Below are 15,754 nucleotides of genomic sequence, written 5' to 3'. Positions count from 1 at the left end.
AATGAATTAAGGGATCTTGGAACTGATCCTCAGTAGCTGCCAGTATCACAAAAAGAGAGAAGCCAGATACCATGTACTTCCTGATGGGAGAATATCACATCTACAAAGCAGTCCTTCCAAAAAGTAACAATCAGAGCTGAAGCTGATGAAGTCTAAGATCCAACCACCAATTTATAGGAAAAGCAGAAGACAAAGAAACATAAAATAAGGAACATAATCGACAAAAAAAACTTCTTAAAAAAACAATGACGTTCAGGAGACAACTTAAAATCTGAACACTGACGAAATAGTCGATGCAATGGAGGACTTACTGCTATTTTTTCAGATGTGATAATGGAATTGTAGCTACGTGGGGGTTTTTTGTTTTGTTTTCCCTGAAGAGTCCTTCTCTTTCAGAGATTCCTACTGAGCTGTTTATAGAAAGAAACCCAATGATGTCTGGAATTTGCTTCAAAATAATGCAGATGGGGTGAGTGGGGTGTATATGAAACAATACTGGCCACAGAAGCTGAGGCTGAGTGATGGGTGCCTCTTTTGATGCCTGAAACCTTGTACATTTCAACTTTACACATGCTTGAATTTCCCATAAGACAAGCTTGGGAAAGGATACCTACTACGTACCAGGGCCTGGGCTGGATGTGCCACACCCAAGCCATGGGTTGGCATTCCAGAAAACATAGTCAGAGCTTTTCCTTCCTGACTCGCACATGTGGGACGGGAGAAGAATCTGGTGGCAACGCCCTTAACTCTCCTCTTACTTGATGAGATGAATATGCAGTTTCTTTTGCCAAGTTGGAAACTGAGAGCAGAATGCATCCCTGTCTACACCGCCCCTCCCCGATCTTGTCGTGGGCCGGAACCCGGAGGCAGGGTCCAGCTGCACAGCGTTCCCGTCCACCCAGAAACACATGCAGATCCGAGCGAGAGCAAAAGAGGCCCACATGTGGATTTTAACAAAGAACCAGCAGACAAAAGCCCCACAGACGCATCTGACCTCTCCCTTGGCCTCTGGGCCTTCCATGGAAATGTGAACTTTCCTTTGACACCCGCCGGACACCCTTTGGCTGTTAACAACAGTCCTATAGAGAGTGGGCAGTGCCCTTTGGCTGTGTCAGGGGCAGAGGGCCCAGTGCTCTAAATTGCTGACATTCACACCACAATCTTCTCTTATTTCTGGGTCCCACCCTATGTGCAGTTTATCCCCAGGCCCTTGAGGGTAGAAACATAAATTCAGTGAGACAGTCCCCTGCCTGGAGCAGTGACCTTTATTGAACATGCAGGGGACATTTTCCCAAGAAATCCAAGAGAAAATGGCCTCTCAGAGAGTCACGAGGTCCCACGGAAGTGCCCAGCAGAGGAGTGGGCACAGGTCTCCCCGGGCTCGTACTGGACTCGTGTTTGGCTTGCGGTGACAGAGCATTCCTGTGGGGCCCTGTATGGCTGTCCCCTCATTCAAGGGCTTACTGAGCCTGAGCATTAGAAACCTGAGGAAATGGATGCAAGAAAAAGACAGTCTTTGCCCTGAAAAGCTAGCTATCAGGCAAGCCCGTTTAGGTGAGGGTGTGATCAGACCATGACTGAGGGAGAGACACTTTCCAACTACATTGGTGATGTTGTGGGCGGTAAAGAGTGGAGCAGACCCTACAAGGTGAATAAGATGTCCAGTTTTAACAGTCAAGAGGCTGGGGGGGAGATGGGACGCAAGAGGAACAGAGCAGAATTGCCAGGGGAGGGGTGGTCTCGAACAAAGTAACACAAACAGGATTTTATAAAACCCTCTGCAAGTATAACAGGTAAAACCACTGGTGGGCGGGAACCTCTGTGAATGCCAGGAGTGCTGTCGAACCTCTACAACGACCATGGCCTGTCTTATCTCCCAGTTGCCACTCACAGTCTTTCAGAAGGCTGGCGATCTTCTCTGCCAAGAAAGATACAAGCGTGAGGTCACGGTAGTCCCATATGGGTTGCTAATACAGGGGGCCGATGAAGCACGCCCCAGAGAACGGGAGGGCTGAGCCAGAATGATGCACAGCAAAGCTCCATTTACCCACATGGAAGATGCTGTTTGCTAACCTCCTGAATCCAGATCTTTCCAGTCTCATGTGGGATTAACTCTCTCACCAACTTCCCGGTAAATAGTGGGAGATCGTCATGGCTTGGTTTTTATGAACCTCGGCGCTATCAACATGTTACGCTTGGTAATCCTTTCTTCATAAGGGCCTGTCCTGTGTCTTGCGGAATGTCTAGCAGCGTCCTAGGCCTCTAATCACTAGCCGTCAGCAGCCCTCAGTCCTAGTTGTGATGCCCCAAAATTGTCTCCAGATATTTCCAAATGTCCTGGGGGTGGTTGGGAGGAGTTGCCCCCAGTTAAGAACTATACTACATGAAGAAACCAAAATCATCCTAAAAGTTTACATTTATTGGGTATTTATTATGTGCAAGGCTATTAACTATTACATACACTCACACATTCACCCAGTTCACCCTCGTAAGATCCTAGTGAGGTATAGGTATAAGGATTAGTCACGCTTGACAGATGAAGAAACTAGGGGTGAGAAGGGTACATCCACATACCCAATCCTCATGAATGGTCAGTGCAAGATCTGACCCAAGCCCTCCAACAACGGCACCTCCCCTCCAAACTGTCCCCAAGCTACGGTACCCAATGCCCTAGAGTCCCGAGGACTCTCTCGCCCGGTTGGGAAAACCAAACAATTTGTTGGCACCACCAAGCCAGAAGCCCCTACCAGCAGTCCCAACTCAGCTGGTCGGAATCAGACACCAAAGTCCCCTAGGATGGCTCACAGGTTGCCCAGCACAGCTCTGAGAGCCCTCCCCACTGCCATATGTCTTCACTCTGTGCCCTCCCATTTTCTGAGGACCAGACGGCTTGCCTGTAACCCACGTTGACAATATCCTTTCCAAAACAACTGTGGTCCCTGTTAATAATCTCCAGTGCTCACATCCCTTGGCTTATCATCATGTTGACTGCTTCTTGGTGGAGCACTAGTCACCCTATGGCTTCAACATAGAGAAGGGGGAAATCTACCCAGAAGGGATACAATTTTTCCTTTCAAGTGCAGGGCATAAAGGCTGGGTACAGAGTTGCAACGGCCATTATGCCTACCTTCCCAACACCCGCTCCTCCTCTCTTAGTAATACACCGATTGTTATTCAAGTATCCACACCACCCCTCACGCAGCCTCAATTTTAGGCAATACATAGGTGAATAGTCTGAAAACATTCACTGACAAATCTGAGTTCAGATCTCCGTTCCACCGAGCACTGGATGAGCAACTTTGCCCAAATTAGTAACCTCTTTGAGCTTCAGTTTCTTCTTCTCTGTAACAGTGTAAAGAAAAAAACCACCTTGCAGAATTCTCATACGGATGAGAGATAATGGGTTTTGTAAAGTTGCTGGTACAAAGTAAGTGCCTTTTAGTGCCCTTATTCTTGTTGCAACCACTAATCCCTCTACAGGGAGTGGTTTGCTGGGTGGTTTCTTGATTTTATTTATGGTCAGCTGAGAGCAAACAGAATGCAGAGATGAACATTTGATGGGAGAAGAGGCTGGAGAAAGATGCTGAGCACAAATGTCTGGGGCCTGGACTCCAGGGTGGCGAGTGTCAAAACTTAGGGGGTGATCGTTTTGCAACATTTACAAGTATTGAATCATTATGTTGTATACCAGAAACATATATAATGTTATATGGCAATTATATCTCAATTAAAAAACTTTAGATGTGCTAAGAGGGTGCCTGGAAGTTTGCTGCTTCGGCCTTTCCAAACACAGGGTGCTATGATGGTAAAGTAGGTACCAACAGCCAGAGAAACACTCTCAGGGGTGGGCAGAATTTTGAGAGATCCCCAGGTCATATAGTGTATAGTCCACTGACTGAACATCTTGGAACCCTGCTCCAGAATGCTTAGTACCCACAAGCCCACAGTAGAATGACGCTTATCTACATGACTGCCCAAGTATTTCCTATTTCAATTCTAGTTCATTAACTTGGCTCCCAGTGAATGAACTTTGGTGGGTTGGTCTTTACTGGGTTGTGAGCCAAGACCAGTCCAAAATGGTCTCTGAATTGAATCTCTCATTGCTTTAGGCCAATTTCTGAAATACCGATTTACTTATTTCCTACCAACCTGTATCCATCAGAAACCCAAATGATAAAACTGATTTCTGGGTTTTTTCCTTCTTAAAGACTACAGGAAATATTGTGTACAGTTGTCCAAATCATACAGATCATAATGTGTACCACTTAGTGGGCACCTATTATATGGTTCTGAATTCTTCCATTGCCCTTGCAAAGTTCTTATACCCATCATGCATCTGAGGAAGAAGCAGAAGCTCAGAGGAGTTGAGTGAGTTCCCCATGGTCCTTCACCCAGTAAGTGTCTAGGGCAGGATTCAAAGCTAGGACTATTTGACTGCTTTTCTATGATTCTAAGCTACCTTTCTCTCCTATTACTCCTTTGGGTGGGTGTGTGGGTGTGTGTGTGTGTGTGTGTGTGTGTATGTTTGGGGGGGGGCATCCTCTGAGCCCAGAAAGACCACCTGACAAAATCCTTTTTTACTTTAAACACTGTTTATGAAGCCAATTAGTGACTAAATGAACAAAGTCAAGAGTCTGGGAGCAGACATTCAGAAGGAAGAGCCACACGAAGAAAGGAAGGAAGAAGGGCAAGAAAGGAGGGAGGGAGAGAGGAAGGAAAAGAAGGAAGGAAGGAAGGAAGAAGGATGGAGGGAGGAAGGAAAGGAAGGAAGGAAGGTGCTTTCTCCTGCCCTGGTCATAGTGACTCAGAGAGATATTTCCAGCTGGCACATCAGTGAAGGGGGCGGAGACCATGGCAGCTTGTGGAGCTCATCACTATCACTCATAAAGCTTATGTCCTCTGAAGAGGGGTGTTGACAGCACCATTCTCACCTCAGAGGAGGGGCATTTCCTGCTCACATGGAAGAGCACATGTGAGGATATTTAACAAAGAATGCATTACAGACTTGATGAAGAAGTCACATGCCCCCACAAGAAGAGTCACTCCAAAGGGCTGTGGGGAAAATAGGACCAAGATGTAGTCTCAGACGCTCACAGGAGGCTGCCTGAGAGGTCCCAGAGTCCCCAGTTCTGAACCACCCTCTGTGTACCCAAAGCTGTGCATCACAAAGGCTCTATTTAGAGAGTCGAGAGGTTTTACAATTAGCACATTTCTGTAAACACATAGATTTAATTCCAATTTTACAGCTCAGTTACTCCCTATAACACACAGTCCATAAAGCATTTACAATGTTGTTCGAAATCTATTACTATTTACATTCCCTTCCCTCCATCCAGGTAGGATGGATCTAGGAACTTGGCCAGAGTCCCACGGAAACAGCGAGGATTAAATAGAAACCCCAAAATGTACAGCAATAACAAGAAGCCCAAATGGGACATGCAAAGAACAGGGAACCCCAAACAGAAGTCCCCCAGATGAAGAGGATCGGGGTCACATGGGGGCAAGGTCAGGAAGACAAGAGGACTTGAGAGGCTCCCTTAGGAGACTGGATGGATATTCAGCCCTACCTCACAGCCTACGTTTTATGTGAATTTGTTCTTTCAGCACCCCCATCAAAAACATCCCCTTTTGGTTTTTTTGAGGGGGAGATGTTTTTGTTTTTTTAAGTAATCTCTATACCCAATATGGGGCTCGACCCCAAGATCAAGAGTCACATGTTCTACTGACGGAGGCAGCCAGGTGCCCCCAGGAACACCCCCTTTTGGTATTCAGAGATGGATGTCAATTTCCATTGCGTCGTGTCATGCAAATTTCTCCAGCAGTATTCTGCACCCAACACTGCCTAGGTCAGTGCCCTGGGTCCTGTTGACATGGATGCTATACCCATCATAGTTTCACAGCTCATTCCCCTAGCCCCTTGGGGCAGACTGCCCTGAGGGAGCCAGAGAAGTCCCTTGCCTGGCCCTAGAGTGAGTTTACTTTTCCCAAAGGTAGACTCAGGTTTGATGAGACGTCAAGCTCATATAATTTCTGTCCCTCTAAAATAAAAACATGGCAAAATTACAAATACAAAATCGGGTACAGAGCCTTAAAAGAATCCAAAGTTTCCATGCTAAAATCTACCTTTTCAGTAGACCCACTTCTGCCCCTCCCTGAACTCTGACCGCCTGAGACCTATGATTGTTCTTGCCTGGCAGTAGGAAGCAAGGCTTGAACTCATTTCCCGGGCACACGGAGATGCCTAGCTGCTGGTTTTTAAGCTCAGGGTAGAAATTACAAAGATCAGAGTAAGAAGCAAAAAGAAGCCAGAAGAGCCGAGGACTATTAATGGATTGAAGCACTGGGTTAATCAATTAAAAAAATAATCATTTTAAAATATCATTTTAGAAATTTATGCAGTATATTTACTGGTTTATTTTTTTTTAAGATTTTATTTATTTATTTGAGATAGAGCAAATGAGAGGGAGCAAAAGCGAGCACAAGCAGGGGGAGGGTCAGAGGCAGAGGGAGAAGCAGACTTCCTGCTGAGCAGGACCCCATCTCAGGACCCCAGGATCATGACCTGAGCCAAAGGCAGACACTTAACCAACTGAGCAACCCAAATGGCCCAATATTTATTGGCTTAAATAAACTTATGAGATGTTTATTACCAGCATGCAGCGTTTTACATTTATACATTTTTGTTGCCATTGCCGTTATTCTTCAATTCCATAAATCCCTGGAGAAACTGATCACCCACCACCTTGGGCCACAAGAGCCCAGATACTGAGCTGTGACTGAGCTGTATACCAAACAACATACTAAATTCTGCCTTTTGCCTTTATAGCTGACTTGGCTGCCAGTAGGGCAAGGCTAAGGCAGGAAGAATATCTCATCTCCTGCTTAGATTTGATCCCTTGGCTACTGACGCTGCTGTGATACGAACAGAAGAAGGACACATTTCAAGATCCATAATGAATTAGACCAATGAACCAAGTAGGCAGACTCAGCAAGGACAAACAGCCCCTGCCACCATAAGGGCTGAATCTACTCCTGCAAAAGTATAGTGACGCCTTAGACCAGAGTAAACAAAGCCACGGGACTTTCAAGCCACATCTGCGAACAACCTGCATTTGAGCTCAGCATCTCCAGGCCAGGTGGGGAGTACATTAGGCTCAGCTGGAAGGACCCCAACACAGCAGTAAGGACACGTCCTCTGGATGCCATGGCCTTTGTTATTGGAAACCCCAGGCCGGAAGGGGAAATGAAACAGCCAATTACGGACAGTGTCATGTCAGGAAACCATGTATGACTCTGCGAGGAGTAGAGAAAAGTTCCGATGGGGAGGAGACTTGGGCAGGTAAGGGGAGGGCAGAAGCACCCAGGGGAAGGAAGGGACCGGGGACTGAGAGAGGGCCTGCCAGCTGCCCTTGGCACCAGGTCCTGAGGACTCAGTGTGTCTTCAGTCGCCAGAAACAGTTCTCCAAGGGCTCATGCTGGACTGCCATCTGGCTTCAAGAGAGCCAGGAGAGCAGAGGAGGCTGGAACCAACTTTCTGACTCCTGTTGTCAGGAAGGGAATGAAAGTATTCTAAGGAGATCCCTGTTTGTATCAAATTTTTTCACTTTGGAAGCTTCTTGCTGGCATTTCTGGGGTGTACTTGGGTCCCCTCACCAGATTGGAAGGTCCTTGGAAGAACACACCTTATCTAATAATAACAGTTTCCTCTCGTAGAGCTCTTACTGTGTGCTAGGAATTGCTCCAGGCATTTTATCTTCAATTGTCTCACCTCATTCCCCCCGCCCCCCACCATACCATTTTGTACCTCAGGAACTAAAGGCTCAGACCAGACTTTATTTGCCTAGGAAAGCACAGCTCATTCAGTGGTATAACCAGCACCACGTCCAGGACATCTGATTCTAAAGCCATTTACTAAATGTTTGCCAAATTTACTGAACTAGTTCCTACTGGATTGAAGATGTGAATACAGTCAGCTCCTGATCTGCAATGATTAAAAGCAATCCTAAAGCAGTTAATCCAAAATTCATCACCATTTGGCTCAAGAATATACTTTTGTCCACATAGTTGAGCCATATGTTTGAACATGAGCATGTTTGCTCTTCCAGGAAATTACAACCCTAAACAAAATGATAGAGACACTCAATAAGGGAGCTTGTAAGGATGAGTTTTCCAACTCTGATTTTCCTTCTAGAAGTTCTCCCTACACAGACATCAGCCCTGAGCCTGCTTCTCGTCCCCATCCTAATCCTGTCCACTTTCAATTTCCAGTCCCAACCTCCCTTGAGCTTCCAGATTCACATATTCAACTGCTTCTTTCACGTCTCTACTTTGATGACTCATGGGCATCTGAGACGTCCTCCACAGCAGAACCCTGTGTCCCACCACCTTCCATACCTGTTCTTCTCCTAGTGTTCACCATCTCAGGATGTGACATCACCTCCCACCCAACTGTTCAGATCAAAAACTTAGAAGTCATCCCTGATTGCTCCTCCAAATCCCACCCATTGCTGATTCTTGCTGGTTCTTCCTCCAGCATCCCTCCCGGATATCATCTAAGCTGTCATCAGCTTTGTAGGTTCACAGAGGAAGCCTCAGTCCTCTCACCTACAGAAATGGGTAGACCAGATATTTTACTTTTTAAATTTCTACTTTAGTTATTAAATTGTTAAGAAAAATGCTAATGTTTTTCAGGGATAGCCCTGCTCAGTAGAGGGGGATTGTCCTTTCCAGGTCTGTGATTCTGATTGAAACTTTAAGATGCCATACATTCCATTACCAAAATATTTCCTAGTCTATCCACCAATTCATATGACAAAATTCTTCTCTTGGGAAAATCATTTACCTATTTTAAGTGAGGGTTGACCTTTTTTTTCTTCCTCTCGGATGCCAGCTGTTTAAAAAAAAAAAAAAAACCTTAAGAAGATAATATGGGTATATCATCTTTACATAAAAACAAAAGTTAAAGGTTAACTTACTCAACAAGAATGTATTTTTTAATGACAAAGATGGTCTTAAAGTAAACTGGGCAATCACAAACTCCCTTAGCAGCATTAAATAAATTCCTCTTCTGTGAAGTATCAGGAACTGTTTATTTCTCCATGCCCTCAAAGGCAATCTGGATTTTCAGTTAGCCATCCACAGAGGTAGACTGAAAGGGGAGCTGTAGTTGCTGGTAGATTAATTAGAATATTTTTTTCAAATATTTTTAACACACTCTTCCAGTTATGCAACCAACCTTAAAAAGTAGATTTTAAAATCTTGGAGTCTATAACACTTTGGGTCAGTTTATATGAGAGTGTGTGTGTGTGCGCGCGTGTGCGCACATGTGTGTGTGCTTGTGTGTTTAATCTCACCCAGGATTCCTTTGTGATCTATGGCTGGTCTGTGTGAACTGAAGGGCCCCATGCAATAATGTAGAAACAGACAGCCCCACTCCAAGGCTGTGCTCTCTCATACATACTCCTGGGAAATGTAATCCTGTGGTTTCCAATCTCATTTCTCTTAGAATACAGATACAAGTGAATTTTACTTTGAAAAGAACACATGCCCTTTGATTTACATTAAGATTAATTTTAGACATCTAAAGAAAAGAGAGCCATTTGGGACCAATATTTACTAAGTCTAAATTCTCCGTTATGCTGCATCAGACTTAATTAGTACTTAATTTCTAACTTAATTGTGACAGGCTTCCCTCTGTTTACATTTCTGAGATTAAACAAGCCATCACCTCCTCAGTGATTCCTCTTGAAGAAGAAACACAGCTGGCTTGAAAGTTAGCTTTGGTCCCTAGTCCCTCCTTTCTCACCTTTTTTCCCTTATAGACTAAACAAACAAACAAAAAACACAGTCTGCTCCCCACCCAGCTGTTAGGGAAAATAGAAACTCTAATTGACAACCAAATGAAACACAGAAATACCTGCAGTCTATTTCATTCCAAATTTACAGGAGTGCGCTGGGGTCGTAGGATGACTGGTAATTTAATTCTACTCCATTTGTATTGGACAGCACCTCCTCATTGTTTTTCTGTCAGTTACTCAAGAAGCTAGTGATTAATGATTGAAACTTTAAAAACAGCAGTATTGATTAGTTCACATGCCATGCCTTTCTGTTAGACAGCTCTTGGCTAACTAAGGCTACCAACAAAAATACTATAGAACAAGTAGCTCTCTCACTGAGATCCTGGCCCCATCATTTGATAGGTTTATAAAACAGCATCTTCTTAGATTAGGTGGTAGGTGATGGATTAGGGCTCCACTTAGTTTCCTGGATTACCGAGAGGCCCAATTCTAACTAAATAGAGAATGTAATTTCCCATCTCAGTGTGTGCCCAGGATGAAGATGATTCCCTAAAAAGAAAGAGTGGTTTGAAGCAACTTTGATTTGTGGTTGCTAGAGCAGGACGCAGCAGTGGGCCGACATGGCTCGCGAAGAGAAAGAAGGTGGCCTGAACTTATACATACAAAGGAATTCCCTGTGGTTTGGTGGCTTTTTAAAGCTGTGACTTAGGGGTCATTTGACTTGTGATCAAGGATGGAAGAAGGAGCTGACTAAATCACACACTGAAGGTAATGAAGACAGGGGTGACTTAGTTTCCTAACAACATGTTCCAGCAACACGGGACTTTGATTTCTGCGCTGGTCGCTGGACAACGGCTCTTAGTTGGCCAAGTCACGCTCGTGAGTACCAGCTGCTCTAATGGTACACCTCAACTACACTCGCACTGTAGTCCTTTCAGCTCCCCTTGCCTGGAACAAAGATTAATTTGTCATTGATTCGGAGTGTGTGTGATTTTTTTTAATTGGCTTATTAAGAGATATTATCCTGCCCAGCACCAAAACTGTGTTAAATAAACTATTGGCAAAGACGATCCCAGTCCCTGAGCATGAATTTGCCCCCAAACAAAACAATCATACTGATGAAAAGAGACCATACCCTAAGTATCTATTATTTTTTAATCACTTGAGTGGTCTCCTTCGATACCTCCTACTTAAATGTCTTAAAGCACAGAGGGTCTCACTGCCCCAGTAGAGGATGGTAATAAATATTTTTATGTGTGTGGCTTGACAAGGCTGTCCGTCCATACACATGTTATGCAGAACCTCATGTTATTAGAGCTTCTCTGAGGTTAGAGGGCCCAAATCAAAACCTCCTTTTGGGAAAACACACCATGGCTATTCACAGACAGGAAGGAGGTAGTCAGGTGGGATTCTAGAGTCCATATAAGAGCCTGAGCTGTCGGAGGCAGATGGTAGGTGTACAGTGGGAACCCTTGATCTGAAGGCCCAAACAGAAACATACCTTCCACCCCCACCTCCCACCCTCCAGAGATGTTGAGCTTCTCAGGAACAACTGAACATTGGTTATAAAGAGTTCTAAGTTTAGGAGCCTGAGTTGTAACCTCTTTGGCCAAGTATAACCCTGAGGAACGTTGTTCTACCTCAAGAATCACTTTGGCCCCGCACAGGAATTTGTATTTTCTTATTTGTTGCACATTCCAACAAACAGTTGCTTCATTTACCTTTCAAAGGGCTAGAAAGAGGGCTCTGAATGCCTGGAAGCAACCCTCCCCTCCCCCCCACGCCTTGGTTAGACTGGGCTCTAGGGCACACGGTAAGCCATTCCTGCTTGGAATGTCCAGTTCATTTTGTGTGGTCGTTAGCAGCAGCCTCTTCTCTGCATGCATGCTCATTCCTGCCTGGGGATGTGAATATTGTAATTCACTCTACTTGTTTCTGCCCTATAGTATTTTAAACAAATGATGTAAACTTGAGAAATCTAACTACCAAATCAAAATTTTTGCGTTCCTAGAATCAGTAAGTCTTTAAAATCAATAGCAGCCTTGTCTGTGTGTTGTTGTATATTTTCCAGGAGACCCGTGGCAGTTTCCAAATGTCACTGCTTTCCTTTGCATTTTAATCTCCACCCAGGAAACTCCTTCGCTAGGTGCTGGGTGAGTGTTAACATGAAGGGAAAGCCGGTAAATTTGATATAAGGGCCCTTCACTCCTTTCTTCCTCCACCCCCTCCAACACACCTAGAGTGCGTGCACATGAACACACACAAGCACCACAGAGAGGGGAGAGCCCTGTGCCAAAGACAGATGGTTGATAGAATGTTTCTCCCAGGTTTTTTTTTTCTTTTTCTTTTTTAATTTATTTATTTGACAAAGAGAGAGAGAGAGATCACAAGTAGGCAGAGCAGCAGGCAGAGAGAGGGGGAAGCAGGCTCCCTGCTGAGCAGAGAGCCCGAAGCAGAGCTCCATCCTAGGACCCTGAGATCATGACCTGAGATCATGACCTGAGCTGAAGGCAGAGGCTTAACACACTGAGCCACCCAGGCACCCCTCTCCTAGGTTTTCATGTGAAGCCCCTGTTGCCTTCATTTGCTGGGGCAAGAAACTTGAACTCACAGGACATCTTTGACTAACACGGTCAAGAGCAGAGTGAAAAGCCACCGAAATGACATTTTGAACTTAAAGTTGTCTACCAAAGCTTAATCTTCCCTTCGTTTTTTAATAACTATCCTCACTGAGGACTTGCTAAGTACTGTGCTTTGTACTAAGCATTACACTTAGTGCTGTTCATGCATTAAATGCATTCCACCCCTAAATCCTGTGATGTACATATTATTATTTCCATTTTATAGATGGAAAACCAAGGTAGTGACTTAAGAAGTTTCTAAGTTCACAGATCCAGTAAGTAATGTGGCTAGAATTTGAACCCAGGTTTCCTGTGCTCTTCCCAATTAAATAATACTTCTCTTGGGCTGCATTCTATAAGACAATATGGTTTCATGGAAGAAGCTCAGCATTTGGAGTAAGACAGTGTCTTTGCTCAAGTGCCAGCTCTGCCTCCAAATGTGAATTTGGGCAAGTAATTTGAGCCTTCCTTTTTTTTCCCTAAGATTTTACTTATTTGTCAGAGAGAACAAGCACAAGCAGGGGAAGCAGCAGGCAGAGGGAGAAGCAGGCTCCCCACCAAGCAAGGAGCCCAATGTGGGACTCAATCCCAGGACCCTGAGAACGTGACCTGAGCGGAGAGCAGAGGCTTAACCCACTGAGCCACCCAGGCATCTGTAATTTGAGCCTGCTGATTTCATCTCTGCTTTTCTTATCTATAGAGTTCCACCAGGATTACTGAGAGGTTCAAATAAGAGAATGTGTGGAAAACCATTTGCAACCTGAGGTGCTTTAGATGACAGGATCATGGTGGAAGCCCACTGCTCCATGGTGCTGGGGGCACGTCACTTTCTCTTCGCTCGAACTGTGACAAAGGCAATGGATAAAGGCCTGTGTTAACATGGTTCTGGAGCCTTGTGTTTGGATTTCACAGTAAAGTTGGAGTCCTAAAGGTTGTGAATGTAAGGTCAAGCTGTGCCTGCTATAGAGTATAGTTTTTATAACCATGCATCGTGTGGTTCAGAGCAGCGTCTGCAAGGAAGGCACTGTACCTTTCTAGGAATGAGAAGAAATGAAACGACTCTCAGTGTCTAACTTTATAGAGCAGTAATCCTTTCTGAACAGAGCTCACACAGCACTGTTTACCGTCTTTGAAGAGCCTGATGACAGTGTGCCAGAATGTCAGCACAACCAGAGAGAGCCTTGCCATTGCAACAATGTTTCAACATAGAATCAGGATCAACACCTGCTTTATGACTTGTGAGTTTTGCCCTTCAGCCAACTGGTCCTCACAACCTCTGCTGTCGTCCTCCACAGAACTTAACCCCTATTTTATTAATAATTTCGAGTGAATATAGGCGCAAAGTTTAGTATTCTAAGGAAAACTATTTCCAGATTCAATTTTGGTTGGGCATTATCCCTCATTCCTCCAGTCTGCGATCTAAGAACCAGGGGACCCTCATGGAGTTAAGCCTCCTGCCTTCCTTTGTTGGAGCTGGTAACACATTCAGTAACTATCTCCTGTGAGGGATTTGATGGAAAGTGCTAAACCAGGTCATCATAGATATAAAGAAACAGAAAATTCAGGCAATATGCCAAGTAATTAGAGGAGAAAAACCCAACCTTTTCATTCATCAGCTATGGGCAGAGAATGCCTTTAGAATTCCCCCTGACTCCTTTTATTACATGGTTTTGTTTTGGAATATTTGTATGAAGACCTTTAATGAAGGTGATAAAAGGGTAGGGGAGAGAAAGACATTCTGAATGTAAAATACGAAATGTATCTGTATATATCTGAATCTAGGCAGAAAGGACAATTTGAGATGAAATTTATGTTTGGGAAAATTGGAACCCTATTTTTGGGATACATGCCATCATAGCCATAAATATCAGTCTATAACTGAAAATCCTTCCTTTTTTACTTTTTATGTGTGGCAAAGGGATTTTTTTTCCTAAAACTTGAGCTTGAGCTCTCTAATGGGGTTTGAGGCAGTAAACCTATTTGTAGCTCAAGATGCCCCTGCAGCCTGGACCAGAGGCTTAACTCCAGGGTGACGCAGTAAGATTTGCTGTTCTGGGCGCCCCCACCATGAACTCTGACCCCCATCAGCTGTCTTGACATTCTCAGCAACTCGTTACAAGGAAACACATGAGAGAGGATGGACAGATCTCCTCAACCAATCCTAGCAACATGTGTACTATTGACCCAATCTTATCTTTGTTATAGAAAGTGCCTTTTAGGATAGCACTTGGATCTGCTTACCTTGAGAAATGAAAATAAGTAAGCTGTAACAGTACAGAATCATCATTTTGACATATTGTTTAACTTACAGCTCTATGTTACATCAGAGAAGGAAATTTTAACCTTTTGGAAGCCTTTTGACAACACAAGAGGTGAGGTGATGTTTTCGAGGCAATGTAAGTGTAGATGGATTTGGATGCTTTGGGCAGCAAATACTGCAAACACAACCCAAACTGACTTAAACAATAAGGACATGTGTTATTTCCCATAACAGGAACTCCAAGGGCAGGTGGGCTCTAGATGGGATGTGTCAGGGGTCTTTTCCTGGTCTCCCTGACACTCTTCGTCTTGCCCAAACCCTGCATAAGTTTTGCCCTTGCCTGAGAGCAAGATGGCTGCCACTTGGCAACATGACAACATCCCTAGGAAGAAGAATCTGTCTCTTCTTACTGTTCTTTCTTGGGACCAAGGAAATCTTCCCCCAAATAGCCTCAGCAGACTTCCCACCTTTCATCAGACAGAATTGAATTAGATGCCTGTTTCTAGGGGACTCCTGTGATTGGTTTAAACAGAATCCGCCTGTGGAGCCTATCCCCTGAATAGCGTTGAGGAGAGAGAGAGATAACTGAGCAAAGTCACATCAGGAAGGAGGGAAGAGGGAGGGACAGATCTTGAGTAAGCAACCAACGGAGTCTGCTAAAGAAACCTTGGCCTTCACTTGGTCTGAGTGCATTACCACATGCTTTTTCCTCTCAAGACAACATTACTCACAGTTTACTCTGCAGAGTTTCCTATCAGATTTTTATGTGAAGCATCATTTTTCTCTGACCTTGTGCTGCAATCTTGTTTCTTTTTTCCTTCAGAGAGACCACAATGGAAATCCTACTATAAAAACACTTGAGTGCCATCAAAGGATCAGACCATATAAGGTGCTAGGGACCTTTTTATTTTAAATAAGAAACAAAACTATTTATACTTTTACAAGGAGTCTGCCCTATTTTGGTAAATATTTGGCAAAGCTTCTTGATTAAAAGAGCAAACTGACCCTTGTCTGCAGGGTTGTTTTGCCATAACTGAAATCTTTCATTAATTTTCTGAAAATAGAAGCAGCAAGTG

Source organism: Martes martes, assembly GCF_963455335.1.
Source record: "Martes martes genome assembly, chromosome: 4".
Classification (NCBI taxonomy): Eukaryota; Metazoa; Chordata; class Mammalia; order Carnivora; family Mustelidae; genus Martes; species Martes martes.
This window is presented reverse-complemented; position numbering follows the sequence as displayed.